This window comes from Gavia stellata, chromosome 9 (assembly GCF_030936135.1).
Source record: "Gavia stellata isolate bGavSte3 chromosome 9, bGavSte3.hap2, whole genome shotgun sequence".
Classification (NCBI taxonomy): domain Eukaryota; kingdom Metazoa; phylum Chordata; class Aves; order Gaviiformes; family Gaviidae; genus Gavia; species Gavia stellata.
In genome coordinates this window covers 34,313,811-34,329,819 of record NC_082602.1, presented here as the reverse complement: position 1 = coordinate 34,329,819, position 16,009 = coordinate 34,313,811, and positions in this window count along the sequence as shown.

Here is a 16,009-nt window from a genome sequence, read left to right as displayed (position 1 = left end):
CCTGAGCTGCTGCATCCCCCTCTGTTTGCCCTGTGAACAACACATGCTGCAAACCACACCTTTATCATGGTCATAAGTTCATAAAAGACTACACTTATTGCTTAAAAGAAGACTATGTACAGTCTGGCATGCTACGCTGTTCAGGGATACAATTCCCCAAATAAATATTCCTAAACTTCTCCAGTTTTCCAGCAATTTGACTGCAGCAACTATTCATGTAACACGTTTCTTCCTGGAGAGGAGCATAGCACAGCTGTTTGAGCCGTGAGCTGAAGACAGGAGTCCTTAGACTGTTGCTATGTGAATGGCATGTTCTGACTTTCACGCCTCTTTGTGCATCTATTAAAGTGGAAAACAATAACTTTCATTATCTTGCAAACAAGCTATGAGGCTTAATTTATCACTGGAAGTGCTCTGAAATTATTGATTCAGAGTCCACGAAAATGCATGGTTTCACCGTATGTGTCTGGTAAATATGTAGCTCTGATATCCAGATCTTGAGCAGGGTCTTGGAATAAAGGAAAATTTTGCATGTTGGTGGTGGAGATGCCTCTGGCATGACAGATCAGAAAGAGAAAAGTGTAATGAGAGCTTGTAATGGTTGATAACTACAGGAATTTTGATCAGATGGATTAAGACAATTACTGATGGGATAACAGTCGTTAGTACATACTTTTTTTTTTAAAAAAAATATGGAGATGAATTGCTAAAAAGCAGAGAAATGTACTGAGATGACCAGGAATCTTTCATACAATGCTTATTTTTTTTTGTTGGTGTCTTTTTTTTCCTTGCTAATCGTGAGGCAAACTAGTTGGGACAACAGACTGGCAAACCCGGGTGACTGAGCAGGGGAGCAAGGTGTGGGAGCAGGGAGGGGATGCGGTGCCTGTGTGTGCTGCTGGGACCACAACTGGGGAGAGCGTCACCGTCTGTGCGTGTAAAATAAAGTAGAAAAAGTCGAGACTGGGTAGAAAAGAACCAGAGACAAGAAAACGGCCTGGCAGCAAGAGAGTCAAGCAGACATGCCTGTTTAGCTAATGCAAGTACTGCAAGGATAGTTGATTAGAGTATGCTAATGCCTTTGTGGAGATGGTTCTTGGTGTTAAAAGGGCTCTTTTATGTAGCAACAGAAGTAATAGTGAGAGGTACTAATTAGAAGTGAAGCTGGACAAATTAGGAACAATTTCTTTTTCAGTTATCAACCGCTGGAAGAAGATGCTGGGAGGGCGGCAGGTTCTTCATATCCAGATGACTCCATGTCTAGACTGGCTCATTGTTAAGAATTTAATCTTTTGCCAAATATGTTCTGTACTTCAGTCAGACACAGATTTTTCCGTTTCCAACGCAGGCAGGCTGGAGCTACATGTAAGGGTGTTTCAGCAGAGACTGGGTGATCATCACCCCTGCCTGGCCATGGGTGCTGCATGAGCCCTGTTTATGGACTGGCTCTGGGGAACAGCTTTGCTCTGGGGCAAACCCAGCCCTTGGGCTTTAAAGCCTCTCCTTAGAAAAACATCCCCCCATCCCAATGGGCCAAAGCCAGGTAAGGCAGAAATCACCTGCCACTGAGCTTGGTCCTGCCCACAAACCCTACTGAAGATAAGTATTTCCAAGAGGACCTGTAGATGCTTTAGTGAAAAATTCCTGTGATAGCCCTTCAGCATGCTTTAAATCATATGGCAGGTTACAGGCTTCTGTATAGATACCCACATTGACATATATAGTGAAATCCCTACAGTAATCACGCCAACCGTGATTAATGAGCTGTGTTGCATGGGTGAGGCGTCTAAGACTGGTATTGAATCAGGTTGTTGATCCATTAAGGTGAATTTCCTGTTCTTGATGATGACACTGATAATTTTGTTTTTAAGGTAGAGGAGACAAGTGTGAGATCAGCCTGTTGCAACTGGCTGCCTCCGCTGGGAATGCAGACATGTGCTCAGGAGGAAGAGGAGTTGCACTGACATTTACATTGGCAGTGCCCAGTTTGGATGGGTACAAAGCCAGGATCGTGGAACCGATGAAGTGTAGCTCTGGTTCAACGGCCTTCAAAATAAATAGCTTAAGGAATGAAGTCAGTTATGGTATGTCCCCTGTGGCGGGGTGTGGGAGCCGATGCAGAAGTCCCTGTGCTGAGAATGGGGTAGATGTGGAGAGTCCTGTGCCCCGGGCAATGATCTGTCTCCTGCTTCAAGGAGTTTCTCCAGGGTATGGCACTTGGAGACAAGTTGTAGCATCTGACCTCCCTCCTTTAAGTAGGAAGCCCACAGCTTTCCTGAGATGAAGGAGAACCGGGGCTACTGCCTGCTCCCTGGGTGCAGCACCGACGAGGTGCCCATGGGCTCTACGTGGCGCTTGGCAGCTGGGGGTCAGGGCAGCAGTCAGGGTGGGGGCACGTGCAGATTCAGAGGCTTCAACAAGGGCTGTGGATGTCGGCAGCCAGTCTGTAACCAGTGCGCACCTTGACTTTGCTGGAGAAGTGGATTTATTCACCCGCGTTTTAGAGGGGATTCCTCAAGGGAGGGGATGACTCTCAAGGTGGCAAAAGAGAAAACGGTGTACTATGGGTGAGGAGGGGAGGGAAAGATATCAGGTTTGATAGCCGTTCTCCTTGTGTTTTCCTTCCAGGCATCTAGTATAAACTGCAAGGGGAAAACAGATGGGCAATGACTCTGCATCTGCCTGTTTCTCTCCCCCCATCACCTAGGTCTGGCAGAGCGCCTGGGCTGTTCCAGTGAGCTCTTGAGCAACTGCAAAAAGCGCACACAAGATGTGCTCTTTGCCAAGCTTGGGAATGCAACCAAGCTCAAAGCAAAGGCCCGAGTTAGCCCCCAGGTTTCATGAGCTTGTGCTTTGTATTTGAGAAAGTCACTCACCCTTAACATGAAAACATCAGCTTGAGCCAAATAGAGATAACGCCTCAAAAATCAAAGAGCAGCCTAATATCAATATCGTGTACTTCTCCCTCGCAAGGCAAGCCAAGAGAAATTGGAGGACCCCCTCAGTGTCACATCCAAGTAGTGGATTAGACTGCTGCCCTTCACGTGGGAGGGGATGCATTTTCAAGCAGGGAGACATTAGATACTGAGCTGCTCCCTGACTCTGAGGTGATGGGCCAAGTTCACAATATCTGGGGAAAATACCTCACTTAAAAGTTAAACACTTCACAGAAATATATGCCTGGATATATAGGCATTGAAAAAAACCCTACCCTTATTGAAAAACAAACAAATAAGAAAAAGCCACAGCCTTTGACAGTAAGGAATATTTCAGAGTCGGAAAGCAAGACAAATGTGGTATTTCTACAAATCCCACAAGGAGAAGAAGTTGTGCAGGTTTATTCTTTTGCTTTGCATCTCATTTTAGTCTCTCATTCCTTCTGTATTTTTCTGTGAAGTGTTCCAGTTGCTTGGCTGCCCTGCATGCTCTCTTCTCTTGTGTGCACACACAACCTGGGGAATCCTGTATGCAAAGAGCCATTTTCCCAAATTTGACCACTCAGCCATGATAAGCCTATGCAAATGAGGTGGTGCAATGGTGCATAAATAATCACCAAGGTTTTCCCTATAATGTGCAGGTGGATGATCTGACACTGCCGCAGCACAGTGCTCGTTTGAGGGTGTTGTCCCCGTGCTGGGAGCATCTGATGGTGGCACCGGACTGTGGAGAGCTCAAGGAGGAATAGCTCCTCCGTGGGGCCATGGGGTGTGGGTGGGAGGTGGGCTGGGGGTGAACGGTGCTCCCCACCTCTGCAGGGGCTCTTGCACAATCCCTCCCTATCGGTGTGCTCAGAGGAACCGTGCCTGCACCGTAAGCACCCTCTCCTTCTGCAGGAGGAATAACCCAACAGCTTGGAGGGAAGCTCCGAGGAATGATGTTCTGCTGTCTCTTCCTCTTGCGTCTTTTTATCCGTTCAGAAGAGACACCTCCTCCTCTTCTTGACGTGCATAAGTGGCAGCACAGCCTTGCGTTGCTGGGCTTGGCTAGCGCCACCAGCCCATGTACATTTGGTCTGATTTGGGCTTTTCTTCCCTGGCTGTGGGCTGGCTTTTGCAGTGAAGCGTGCAAGACCTTTTCCTCTTGGCGGTGGGTACAGAGGGCAGACCCAGTCTGGCCCGTGCTGAAGACTGAAGTTACTTCCCAAAAAGGGGATGAACAACAGAAGAGGGGGAGGTTTCTGTGCCCTTTGCTTGTGCCTGTGGGCTTACCCTCATGGAGTCAGAAAGCTGCTCACCTTTGTGGTGGCAACAGCTCCTCCTGCACAGGGTGGGTCTTGCGCACATAGTCCTCGCTATAGCATTAGGCAGCATCAGCGTTCCTCTATTCAAAGGAGGAAGCCAGATGAATAACCTGAGGATGATAAATGGCTCACAGCTTTTGCATGCTGGCTGTGACTGGCTTCTGTTTGGGAGGTAGATAAGGCTCGTGATGTCGAAATAGCTGGACATCTGAATGTTAGCAGGGAATGCTGATGAATAATGTTGCTTTCCAGATGTTGTTTTGCTTCTATCCCTGCATGGCTTTTGGATGGCACTGATGATGAGGGATCTTGTCTGAACTGGAATTTACAAGGAATCTTGCTTCTTGGAACAGGCTGAAAATCCCCAAACCCCAAACTTACGCAAATTCAGTGCAAGATTTGCTTTAATTTTTATATTAAGTCATCACCATTTGTAAATGACCTTCTCTGACCTTGGGTTGTCACAAGGACAAAATACATTTTCGCCAGGCGTGTGGATATGAAGTCAATTTTCACAGCAGCAGGAAACTAGCCAGGGCTTGTCTAGCTGCTGGAAGCTTGCTTCGTCGGGAAACGGGAGAGTGAGTATTTCTGATCATCAGGCCTGAAGTCAGGCACAAACCAGTCCGTAGGATGCTGTACAGCTGCATTTAGTTTGAGCTCTGCATTCTGCCTTATTCTTGGCTGATGGGATGATTGGGGATGACAAGTTTCCCCAAGGGACCTCAGCTCTGGCCCTGTCCAGTCTGGACTGAGAAGATAATAAATTTAAGTACTAATCCATTTAGGCTGAAAATGCGATTCCAGAAGATGTTTGCTAAACGCAGTCCCATTCCATGAGAGCAGGTGCAGTGAATATTGCCCGTATGTATTTGTAAAATCATTCTAAATATATTAGTTTATTTTTATGAGCGCTTGTCATTACATAAAATATTGACAGCCAACAGTGCACCCCTGCTAGACTATCTCTGTAGCAACCCTACCGAGCAGTAAGCAGCCTAATGCTTTTGTAGTCTGATTAACGGCTGCAGGAGACCCCACCGCTTCTTCTGGGCTGCAAAGAGCACCGGTGGAGAAAAGCCTTCTGGCTGAGAGCTGGGGCAGGGTAGAGCCCTGGGGCTCTTGGCTCTTTCTTCTGCCTTCAGTGCTGTGATTTAGAGAAAGGTTAGTGAATTGTTGCAGTTGAGGGGAAAAAATAACCACTTTCTTATTTGGAAGCACTGACTTTCTTTTTATTTGAAACGTTGACTTTTTATTGAACAGCTTCCCTTATTTAAAATTTGATCCAGCAGCAAATGTTAGTACATGGATTTAAATGACCTTTCAATCAAACAATTTTGTAGGCTGACTCCAAGTGGAGTGTTCTTGTTTGCTTGTCTCAGTGACAACTTGAAAAGAAAAATTTCAAGTTTGATTTATTTGGAGACAAACCATTTTCCAAAGTTCATCCCAAAAACCTGAAAAATTCATTATTTATCAAGTTTTAGTAACTAGTTGGAAAACAACATTATTTTACTTTGGTTAAAGCAAATTTAATGGAAGTGCAATTTAAAAATAGAAGTATTTATTTTACAATTAACCCTAGGTAATTTTTACATTTCAAACTAATATATAGTGATACTTTGGTAATGACATGCAGTTTCCTTCAAGGTTACCTTAATGCCTGTGTTGAAATTGGATCTATATATTTTTTTTAGACTTTAATGCTAATTGATGAATTTGCCAACATCTTTCAATGACCTTTATGACTTGAAGCTTTCCAGAACTGACTTAATTAAAGATGAGATGGAATCAAAGTGAATTTTTTAAAAGTCTGGTTTATTATTCCCTATTAAAATTCTCCTGAATTACTCAGCTGTCAGAGATGGAATGGAATTTATCATTAAGTTATTCACTTAGATAATTAAATGAACCTGCAGCTTTAGTTGAAATGAAAGTGAAAAAAGGCAGCGGGATGCTACATGTGACAAGTTCGCTTCCTGGCAGACTTCTTGGGATTATTTAATTGTTCACCCATAGTTTGAGGAGGGTCCATTCAGTTTCTGCTTTTGATATTTTAAATCTATAATAGAGTCTGCAAATATGAGAACAAATATGAGTGTTCAGCTCAGCTCTTCTTTCTCTTTGTGTTGAGCCTGAAGGGGATTACAAGTAGGGATTACAAGATCTAGCCCCTAATGCGTCAGTTATTCCAAGTGCACCCTAAAACACTCTTTCCTGCTCTCACCATCATGTTGCAAACTAATTGCAGGGAAAAAAAAGAATGGCTGGAAAGAACAGCACTGTGTGATACAGAGTCTTATACCCAGATGCCTGCCTTGCTATGCACCAAGGACATTTTTGACAAAGCTACTTATTTAGTTTCTGTTGCTGTGCCTCATAGTAACTGTGCTGGAAGACGCTTTTCTATAGAGTGGGTATGATCAACATTTGGCTGTTATGAGAGCCAAACTGGTTGAATGAAGCCATATGCTATTCATAATTATTTTGACAACACCTGCTGGATTAATTTTAAAATAAATATCCTGAAATGTGAGGAAAGCCTAACTATAGAAAATCCTGACTAATGGGAGAAAGAGAAGCTTGTAATGCTAAGCCTGGACCTAGGGATGTTTTTGTCCATTAGTGATTTAGTAAATTCTATAAGAAGAGGATGGAGGTGGTAAAAAACGTGGGTGTTGGAGGGACCATTATGGTGAAAGGTGAAAGCATTTGTTAAAGCCCCAAACTTATAGCACTCGTTGCTTCCTAATCCTATGAGCCTGTTTGACTTGGCCTGTGTAGAGACCAAGGGAAAACATCATCCGGGAAGGAATGAAGATGACAAGGAGGTTGAAGCAGACCAAAGGCTGCCAAGGAGAAGCCCCATGCAAGCTTTGTCTGGTGTGTTGAGTGAGTGCAATACTTTTGGAGAAGTTAGATTCAAACAATTTTTCCGAGGAGGCATAAAGCCATGCTCGCCGCTCAACAGAGTGATGTTTGAACCTGCAAGTAAGTCTCACCTTGCTCTCTGTTTGCCCCCTTTTCCACCGGAAGAATGTTGCTTCATGCTGGTCTGCTCTGGCAACCGACTGCTTCCCTGCGTGCCTTGGGTCAGCTCTGCTGGTTGATGCGTCCTGGCACAGGGCAGGGCAGCGCTCACTTCGTTATCCGCCTTTATCCGCGGGTTGCAGAGAGGGTGCAGCAGCCTGCAGAGATTGCTGCTCCCCTTGAACTGTGACACAGACCGCGACACTCTTCTTCCCAGCCTCAGAAAACACGTAGTGCTTCAAAGCTGTTTGCAGTGTGGTAGCTGTCTGGGGCTGGGCACCCATTCCCACTCCTGCGAAGCTGGCCAGTTTTCTGCTGGTTTTGTGTAATCTGCATTCTGCAGGCTCTGAAAACAGCCTGACCGGGGTCCGCGTGATGGTGCCACACTGTGATACAGGGAAGCCCATTGAATGAAATGGGAAAGGTGAAACCCCCAAGTTGTGTCTACACTGCACACAGCTGTGAAAACACCTGCTATTTCAGGAGTTAAATTCATCTTCTGGCTGGAGGTGAGGGCACTGGACATAGAGGAGAGGAGGGACTGTGGGTGCAGTATGCTGCGCCATGCAGAACGTGTCTACAAAGAGAAAGAATTCCCTTCAGTTACTGTTAAACCTCCACCATTTTGGCTTTCGTGTGTACCTGCAAATTAGGTACTGTGTAATAAATCCTGATCTGTTTATCACAGAGCAATTTCCAAACTATGTAATCTTAATTTTAATTAACAGGTCTCTTGAAAACAGACGCTCGTAAATTGAGTGCTCTCTTAGGGCTCAGGTGATTGAATGCAGTACTAGTTTCAAACTTCAGTAGCTCTTCTATTGCACCTGCAACTCTTAGATGTTGCTTTTCCTGGCTGACTGTGTTATTACTCCACCAGTGAGTACCCTCTGTACCAACAGTGCATAAAAAGAGAGACGACGTACTGCTGGCTGTTGCATTCCGTAGACTTTTCCCATCACTAGGACCACTCTGAAATGTTTAATAGTCTTGTGGAACATTTCCTAGCTGCTTCTCCAAGTCTGGACTTTCCAAGCCCAAAAGCTAGTCTCTGAATTTCTCCAAGGATTCCTACTACCTGCTTCCACAAAAATGTCTTCGTTCTTAATGGTATGAAGGTAAAAATAGATATTATCTTGCACAGTGTTTGCTATTACAGACTTCATTTCTAGGAGTCCCCATAACCACTGGATCAAGCAAGATTGATACATTGGAAAGTAAAGTGTACTTCTATCTCCTGTGCTGTCTTCTCCAAATAAAGAGAAAAGTTATTCAGGGTGTTGAAGGTGAATGAATTTCTTGCAGTCACATGTCAGATTTTGTATATATTCTTTTTCCAAAGAGTGGACAATACCTGTAGGACAACAGTGCATTCCTAACCAAGAGACAACACAGTTTTGTGGGTGTCATCATATTCTTCCTTGAAGGTAGGAGTAGAAGAAAAATGCAAAGTTTGAAATACATTATTCTAGTGGTGACTTCCACACGTCTGCTCCTTGACTATCAATAAGCCTGGGTAATTGCTTCCTTGGCTCTTGGACACCAGGACTGATGCATGCTCCTGTATACATCATGCATCCTCATAAATGTGTCACGAAGGCCTCTGGCGGTCACCCCTTGTGACTTGCTCAGAGGAGGGAAGGTAGCTTTGCATTTCTGATAGTGATGGAGTGGTGGATATGGTTGAAAGAGAAAAATAAGTCTTTAATCTCAGTAAGTATGCTTCCTTTGGTTTGCATTTCATTTAGGTTTAATTTCTATTACAAGAAAACGCACGTTTACTAGAAAAACATGTAATTGAGAAACTCATCTATCCACTTTAAAGCCTCCAGGGAAGTTGTTCAAAGGCAGGCAGGAGAGCTGCATGCCTACGGGAGGCAGTCCTCTTCAGAAATCCCAGCCTATATGCTGAACTCATTTATTACCCGTACACGGTGGCATATGATTATTGATGCTATCTTAATTAATTTTCCAATTATTATGAATTATTTTCTCCTTAAATATTTCATTCAACAGTTTTACTGTGAACCGAGGAAACTAAGAAATTTGTGGGAAGAGATTTGCTGTGGTGTAACGTCTGAAATCAGCACGGGAATAGAAGAGTTTTAATAAATAACAGCAAAGGAAATGAATTAATAAATAGCATGAGTGTTTATGAAGAGTTAATGGAAAGCAGCTCAAGGGAAAAGGGAAAGATACCTTTTCCTATAGCTTGCACTAAGAAAGAGAAATACATATCTATATCTAGACAGCAAATTTTACAAGCTGCAATGGCTAAAGAAAGATGTTTTTGTGGTTATAGCATTTGTGTTCATTTTTAACTCTCCTTCCTGGGAAAGGCGGTTTGAATTGGGACTTAAACCTGCTTGTGTCCGTTCCTCTGTCCCCACCCTGCCCACTGGCCCTCATCTACGTGGGGAACGTGCAGTGGTTTCCAACACGAGCCAGAGATGTCCGGCTCTGCTGATCCAGCGAGACATGTCCCATCTCTCAGAGTGCTCTGCCCTCTTCCCCTTGTGTACGAGACCGGTGCTCCCCGGAGATGTCGGGTCCATATCCAGGCTGACAGACAGTCTGAAGTCTTCATGACACGACTATTACCTTGCCTCCAGGTAACACTAGCTGCTGTTTAGTGAAAGATAGCTGCATTTGCATAGCATTATTTGGCTTTGACAAGTTTGGTGAACTCATTTTGTACAAACTCTCTGGGGACTCTGAGGATTTAAAAAAAAAACCACTAAAACTCTGATTTGTTCATTTTTCTCTCCTACTTCTAAATTTGAGTTGTTAGTGATTGTTAAAAATAAGTGTTTCTAAATGACAACAGATCACTCATTTGTGTTAATTTCAGCCTCACTTAAAGGGTTTGCAGATCTTATAGGCTTTTTTAACAAACTTGAGTTAAACAAGCTAAAAACCAGATAATAATCACATAGCTTGAAATGCGTTTTGTGAGTGCCATGCACATCTCTAAGTGCCCTTGAAAAATGGAAAGCGTCATATTTATTTAAGTAGCCACATCCTTGCACAGCCAGGTCTCTGCTCTTTAGCATTCAGAAACTAGCAGTTACTTTGTGTTACTGGGTGAAAATGTGTCCAGGTGGCTGCAAAGGAATATGATTCATTCCTGTGAGGAAAATGATAGTAAAACAACATAATATTGTGGCTCCCTTTGGTTATATCTCAAAAGATTAGTCAAATTACAGATGCTGTTCATGTACAATATGTACATAATAAAATGTAATGCAAATAGAAGAATGGTTTATTGCCTAATTGAGGGAAAATACGTGTCTCCATCAGCTTCCCTTTGTTCTCAAAATAGCGTGTGCTGGTATGTAATCTGCTGTGGCGTGCACGTGCTCCGCAGGAACTTCATGCTGATAAGCACAAGGCAGTCTCAGGCACGTTTTTGGACTGCTGCAGTATTATAGGACTCATAGATGCTCAAGTAAAGTGCTATGGGAGTGGTGAAATCAGAGTTCCTTCACTTGTGTTATTCGAAATGCTGAATTTCTCCCATGTAATCACTGAAGGAGAACCCCAGGTCTTCAGCTTTGCCCCCAGCGTACGTCCTTCAAGCTGATTTACTCATGGGCACCCTGAGAAATTATGAAATTCCACTGAACTCTGGCGACGGCAAGCAAAGACGTGCCGGGCTATGGCCTGAGAGGTGGGGAGGCTGTGCTTACCCCCGGTCCCCTCTGGCCGCAGCGGTGCTGGCTGAGGACATCACTGCCCCAGCTGCCTGGTGTGCAGCCCCACCGGGGCAGCTGCCCCATCGCCTCTGCTTTCCTGTGTTGGCCGAACGAGCTCCTAAGGGAAGACCAGCTAAGCTGGCTAAGCTATCCCAGCTTGTTAGTGGCCCAGGGAGTGGTTGTGTGACCAGCTCAGGGGCACCTGATGGGGCAGAGGGAAGCCTCTGGGGGCTGGAGGTGAAGAGTGAGTGTCACCACCATGCTTGGTCAGACCCAGACTCAAGGAGCTGTCTGGGGACCGCTGCACCATTGCTCCTTCCCCTGTGGTAGTGAAGAAGAGCCCAGACTTTATTTTTAAACAGTGATGCAGAGTTTAATATTTTTAATATGATGCAGAATTTTAATATTTTTAATATGTTAAAACAGCTTTGCTGCAGAGGTGAGGACTGCCTTTCCTCTTCGCTTTGCCTCTGCAAGGTTTTGTGAAGGAACCGGTCTCTTCACCACAGCATCAGCAGCATGTGCACATCCTTATTTTCAAAGTAGCAAAAATATTATAGGGTGTTAGTTGTCCTTTGTTCTCTGCAGATAGAGAAGTTTATTGCAAAACTATTACAATTATCACCCTTCTTAGCAAGAGCTGTTGTTGATCTCTGCTGTTATCATCTGAGAAGCTCTCTGAGTGTTGATTACTTCCCTTGAGAGTGTTCTTGGCCCACTGATGCGTGGCAATGCGAGTGTGTTATGCCTACGACCTGTTAGGCACACATGAACACCCAGGAGATGATTAAACTGCCCGGTTTGATATAAAGAAGGCAACGGAAAAGACTCCAGTCCTCTCTGAACGCACCAAAAAAGACAAGGATCGCTACTTACATATAGCAGGTGACGAGCATACAGAGTTGGCTACGTGGTACTTATTCAGATAAAGATCTCTGCCCTTTGAAGGCAGAAATGGCAATGTTGGCTGCTAGCAATCACTTAGGAAGATGATGTATTTAGCAACTGGTAAGGTTTATCCTCCCCTTGTATGTGTGCCAGAGTGACTTTTATTTCTTTAATTAGGGGCAAACTGGATTTTGTGACTATTAAGGGAGTTCTCCAGGTCTTACAAACAGTGAAGTATGTTGTAGAAGGCTGTGATCCAGCTGGCAGAGATGAGCGTAGTAGTGGTGTGATCTACTGTGCCTGGTGAGCTGCAGATTTAGACATACTGGAAAAATGTAGGTATATGGACTCAAACTATTATACTCTACACAACCGCATTGCTTAACGGAATGGGCTGGAAGCTGGATTTTCTCTTTAATGGGTAACTCACACTTTTGATAAAATGTGACAGTTTCTATCAGAATGAAATTCTGAAAACAAATTTCAAACTAATGGAAACATTTTGATAAAATTGGAAGGTTCAGTTAATTTTTAATGCTGGAAAACTTCTTGGAAATTCCTGGATGAAAAATCTTTCAGGGGGGAAAATAGAAGTTCTCTGAGGGGAAAAGAGAACTCATGGGGTTCATGGTGTTGTGCCATTTTTCGTGTTAGCAAATTGAATCAGCCATAAAATTCCATTTTTGGGGATGAACTATGGATGTTTGCATATGGAACATAGGCCAGAGCAATCTCTAAGCTATGCCATCAGTTTACCATTTTATAGAGGAAAGCATTCGTATTTTTCATGAGGTTGGAGTGGGGTCCCAAGTGTATTTTCTTTGACTTGCTCCTGTCATGAGGAACAGAGCTTTTAATTAAAATGACAACGTTAGACTAGTCAGACTTCTATTATCATATTTAAGGGGTGCTTTGGGGAGCTATAAATATGACAGGGTTTGTATTACTGATGTGATTTAACAGAAAAGTACCTAACTTTCTAAGCAGTTCCTTTAGGTGTTTCAACATCCTTCTTTCTTGGGGTATTTAATAAGTCTAGCACATCCCATTTGCTGCAGGACCAAAGGACGTGCTTTGTGCCGATATTTGTACAGCCCTTTGTATACTGAGTATTTAAAAATCCATTTTAATGCTTTTGAAATAACCAGTTGTTCATTATCCTCTTTTAATTCCAGCCTCCCTTACCCTCCCTTCTTCAATTGATGCTCTTTAGTGCTCCCCAAACCTCAGCAAACCCTGGTCTTTCTGAGCCAAAGAGGAAAATGAATCCCAGAGTGGAGAGAGACCCTTGGCAGGGCATCCCCATGGGACAAACCTGTGCCACCTTGCCAGCCAGAAGCTGCTGAGCACCCCACAGCACATCCCTCCGGGGTGTTGCTGAGCTTTACTGGTGTACTGGAAGAGGTGAATCCAAACCCAAGCCTACCACCTGCCAAGCGAGGGACGGATGCAGGAGAGCGCTGTGCAGCAAGGGGGCTCAGCCTAGGTCTAGGACTTGAACTGGATCTGGACTTGCAATAGGGTAAGCGAGCATTTGGGAAATGAAGGAGAAGATGCTCTCTACCTAATAGCTTGCTTGGACACATCTTTGAGGCAACAGGGTTTAAGTAAAGCACAATCTGGCTCTGGCCATGTTCCTTTCTGTGACAGAAGACAACCATTGCACAGACCCAGGGGCAGAGCTGGCCCTGGGCTTGTCCCCTGGGGATTCAATTGCCTGGAGTCTTGAGCTTTCTCCAGCTCCGGTCCCTTGACGAATCTTTCCGTCTCTTTGTTTGGGTGTCTTCAAACGAACACAAAAAGGCATGCTTAAGTTCTTGAAATTGGACTGTTTTCTTGCTTTTGCGTATATAAATCTAGATGAATCTGTTTACAAGTCCAAAGTGACTCTTACAGTTCATTGTACAACTGAGAGCAGAATAGCTCCACATTTATTACAGGGGAGATGCAATTAACCTAAAAAGCTGGCAGAACAGCTAAATTACTGTTTCAACACCTTGTTGGGGTCCTAATAATTTTTTTTCATTATCAGGATCACTGAAGAACAGCTTTCAGCTGAACTTTCAAATAGAGGTCCAGTGTGCTTATATAATTAACATCATGGTTTAGAACTGGAATTGTGTCCAATATAATCTGAATAACCAGACACTGATGTCTATTTAGAGAGACCTATTATAAGTCTCCTTTGGTGACCTTACACAGGCAGTCAAGGAGGGTATAATGAAGCAACTAACATAGTTTAACTCCAGGTGTAACAAAGTTTTGGGGTAAGTTTAATTTTAGTATTTCCATTTTACTAGTGTTGAAGGAATTTTGAAAGCTAAAGTGTTTTTAGGGAGAAATAGCAGCAAGACAAGTTTTTTAGAGTCCTGCAGTGAGGATTACGGTTGTTATGGTTACCAGATTACCTATATGGCTACCCCATCTGAATTCATCCAGAGTCTCATCCCCACTGGACAACGTGGACTTCCACCCTACAAGATGCAGCTCGGCAAACCAGTCCACCCATTTGTCATCATTCAGAAATAAAAATGATCTTATTTGTCGCAATCGCTTCAGGCTCCCTAGCTGCGTCTGTGGGCTCCAACTGCGTTACTGTTATGACAGTTGATTGAAATGACTCAGAAACTATACTGCTCAGAACGGAGCACTGTTTCTTAATAAATCCAAGAGCAGAATATGAAGGGTAAAGATATAAACCACAAATCCCATGTAAATATTCCCTTAGGAAAATATTTTCTCATTATTTTATGAAGAAGTTTAGTGCGTTTCTGACCTGCACTCTTATTAGCACAGTTAAATGGGAGCCTTAGAAACAAATATACTTGAGCAAGAAAGATCCCCAGAGAAACATGCTTTTAGCAAAAGGATCCTTTTTAGCTTCAGCTGGGACTAAAAGCTGGCTGCACAAGAACAGTCTGCGGAAAAGCTGGGTGGAGAACAGGAGACCTTGAACTGTAATGTAAGTCTCAAAATGCCTGAAAACAGCCAGGAATTTAGATGGAGAAATGCATACAGGACTTCTATTGCTGTGTTTTTTCTCTTACTTATCTAACTTATTAAAATCATCCTCCTCCTCTCCATAGGACTGATCTGTCAGAAGGATCAATGCCCTTTGATCTCTTGAAAGCAAGCCTTGTTAATACAGCCCTGATGTGCAAGGCTGGATTGGATTACTCTACCTACATGTATATGTTTTCTTGTTATCTGGGGTATTTTATCTTTGGAGTATTGTTTCTCACCTGCAGTGATTGCATTGCCTGTGGTGATTTAACCCTGCCCCTGACACGCAGCATTTCAGTGGTTTCACTGCTTCACTACTGCACAAGTATTGAATGCTCCAGCCGTGACTCCACCACCTTGAATTCCTGCACCCAAAACTTGACCTTGCTGGTTCTGCGAGCCTCTCTAGTACCCTCCTGTAGGTGTTAAATGAAGGCTTTATTTGTTCAGTATAAAAACATGAACAGTATAGCACTTGTGATAGCTGTCCCTTGATTTGTTTTGGATCAGCCTCCCGTTTGCATTTCTGTGTGTACCCACACCCCTGTACTCTCCTTTGGGCAGTGGGATTTGGAAGACAGAGAATGAACAAGTTGGAGAAAGGGGGCATTAAAGATGGCAGAGACTTTGCTTTTTCAGCTTCTTATTCTTTTTTCATTACTTGCCTTTCTGATATGATGATGGCTCCATTGCCAAATGGAAACTGAGGGGGGGAAACGTGAACAAGGAGACTAAAGGGTGAGTCTTGCAAGGAATTATGTGCCTCTGTGGTCCATAGTGAAGCACATGGGTGTTCAGCATATAGCAAATCAGGCCATAGAGTGTCCCAGACAAACATGTAGTCTCATAAAGCCTAAGTTTGTGTTCCAAGAGGGATATAAAGTGCAGAAGTGACACTGCAGATATTAATTAAATGATCTGGTTATATTACTCCATTATAGATAAGGTTCAATGTCATTGGGACATTGTTATTATAGAACTACTAAGTCATTACAGTTGTTTATGTGTGATTATTACAGTGCATAAAACCCTAAAGATAGATGTGGTTTAATGATTTTTAATGTTTCTGCAATGTAAAAGATTCAAGTTTTGTATAAAAGTTCGTGTCTATGACATCTTTGTACGTATCATATTAACTTTAATAATCTACATA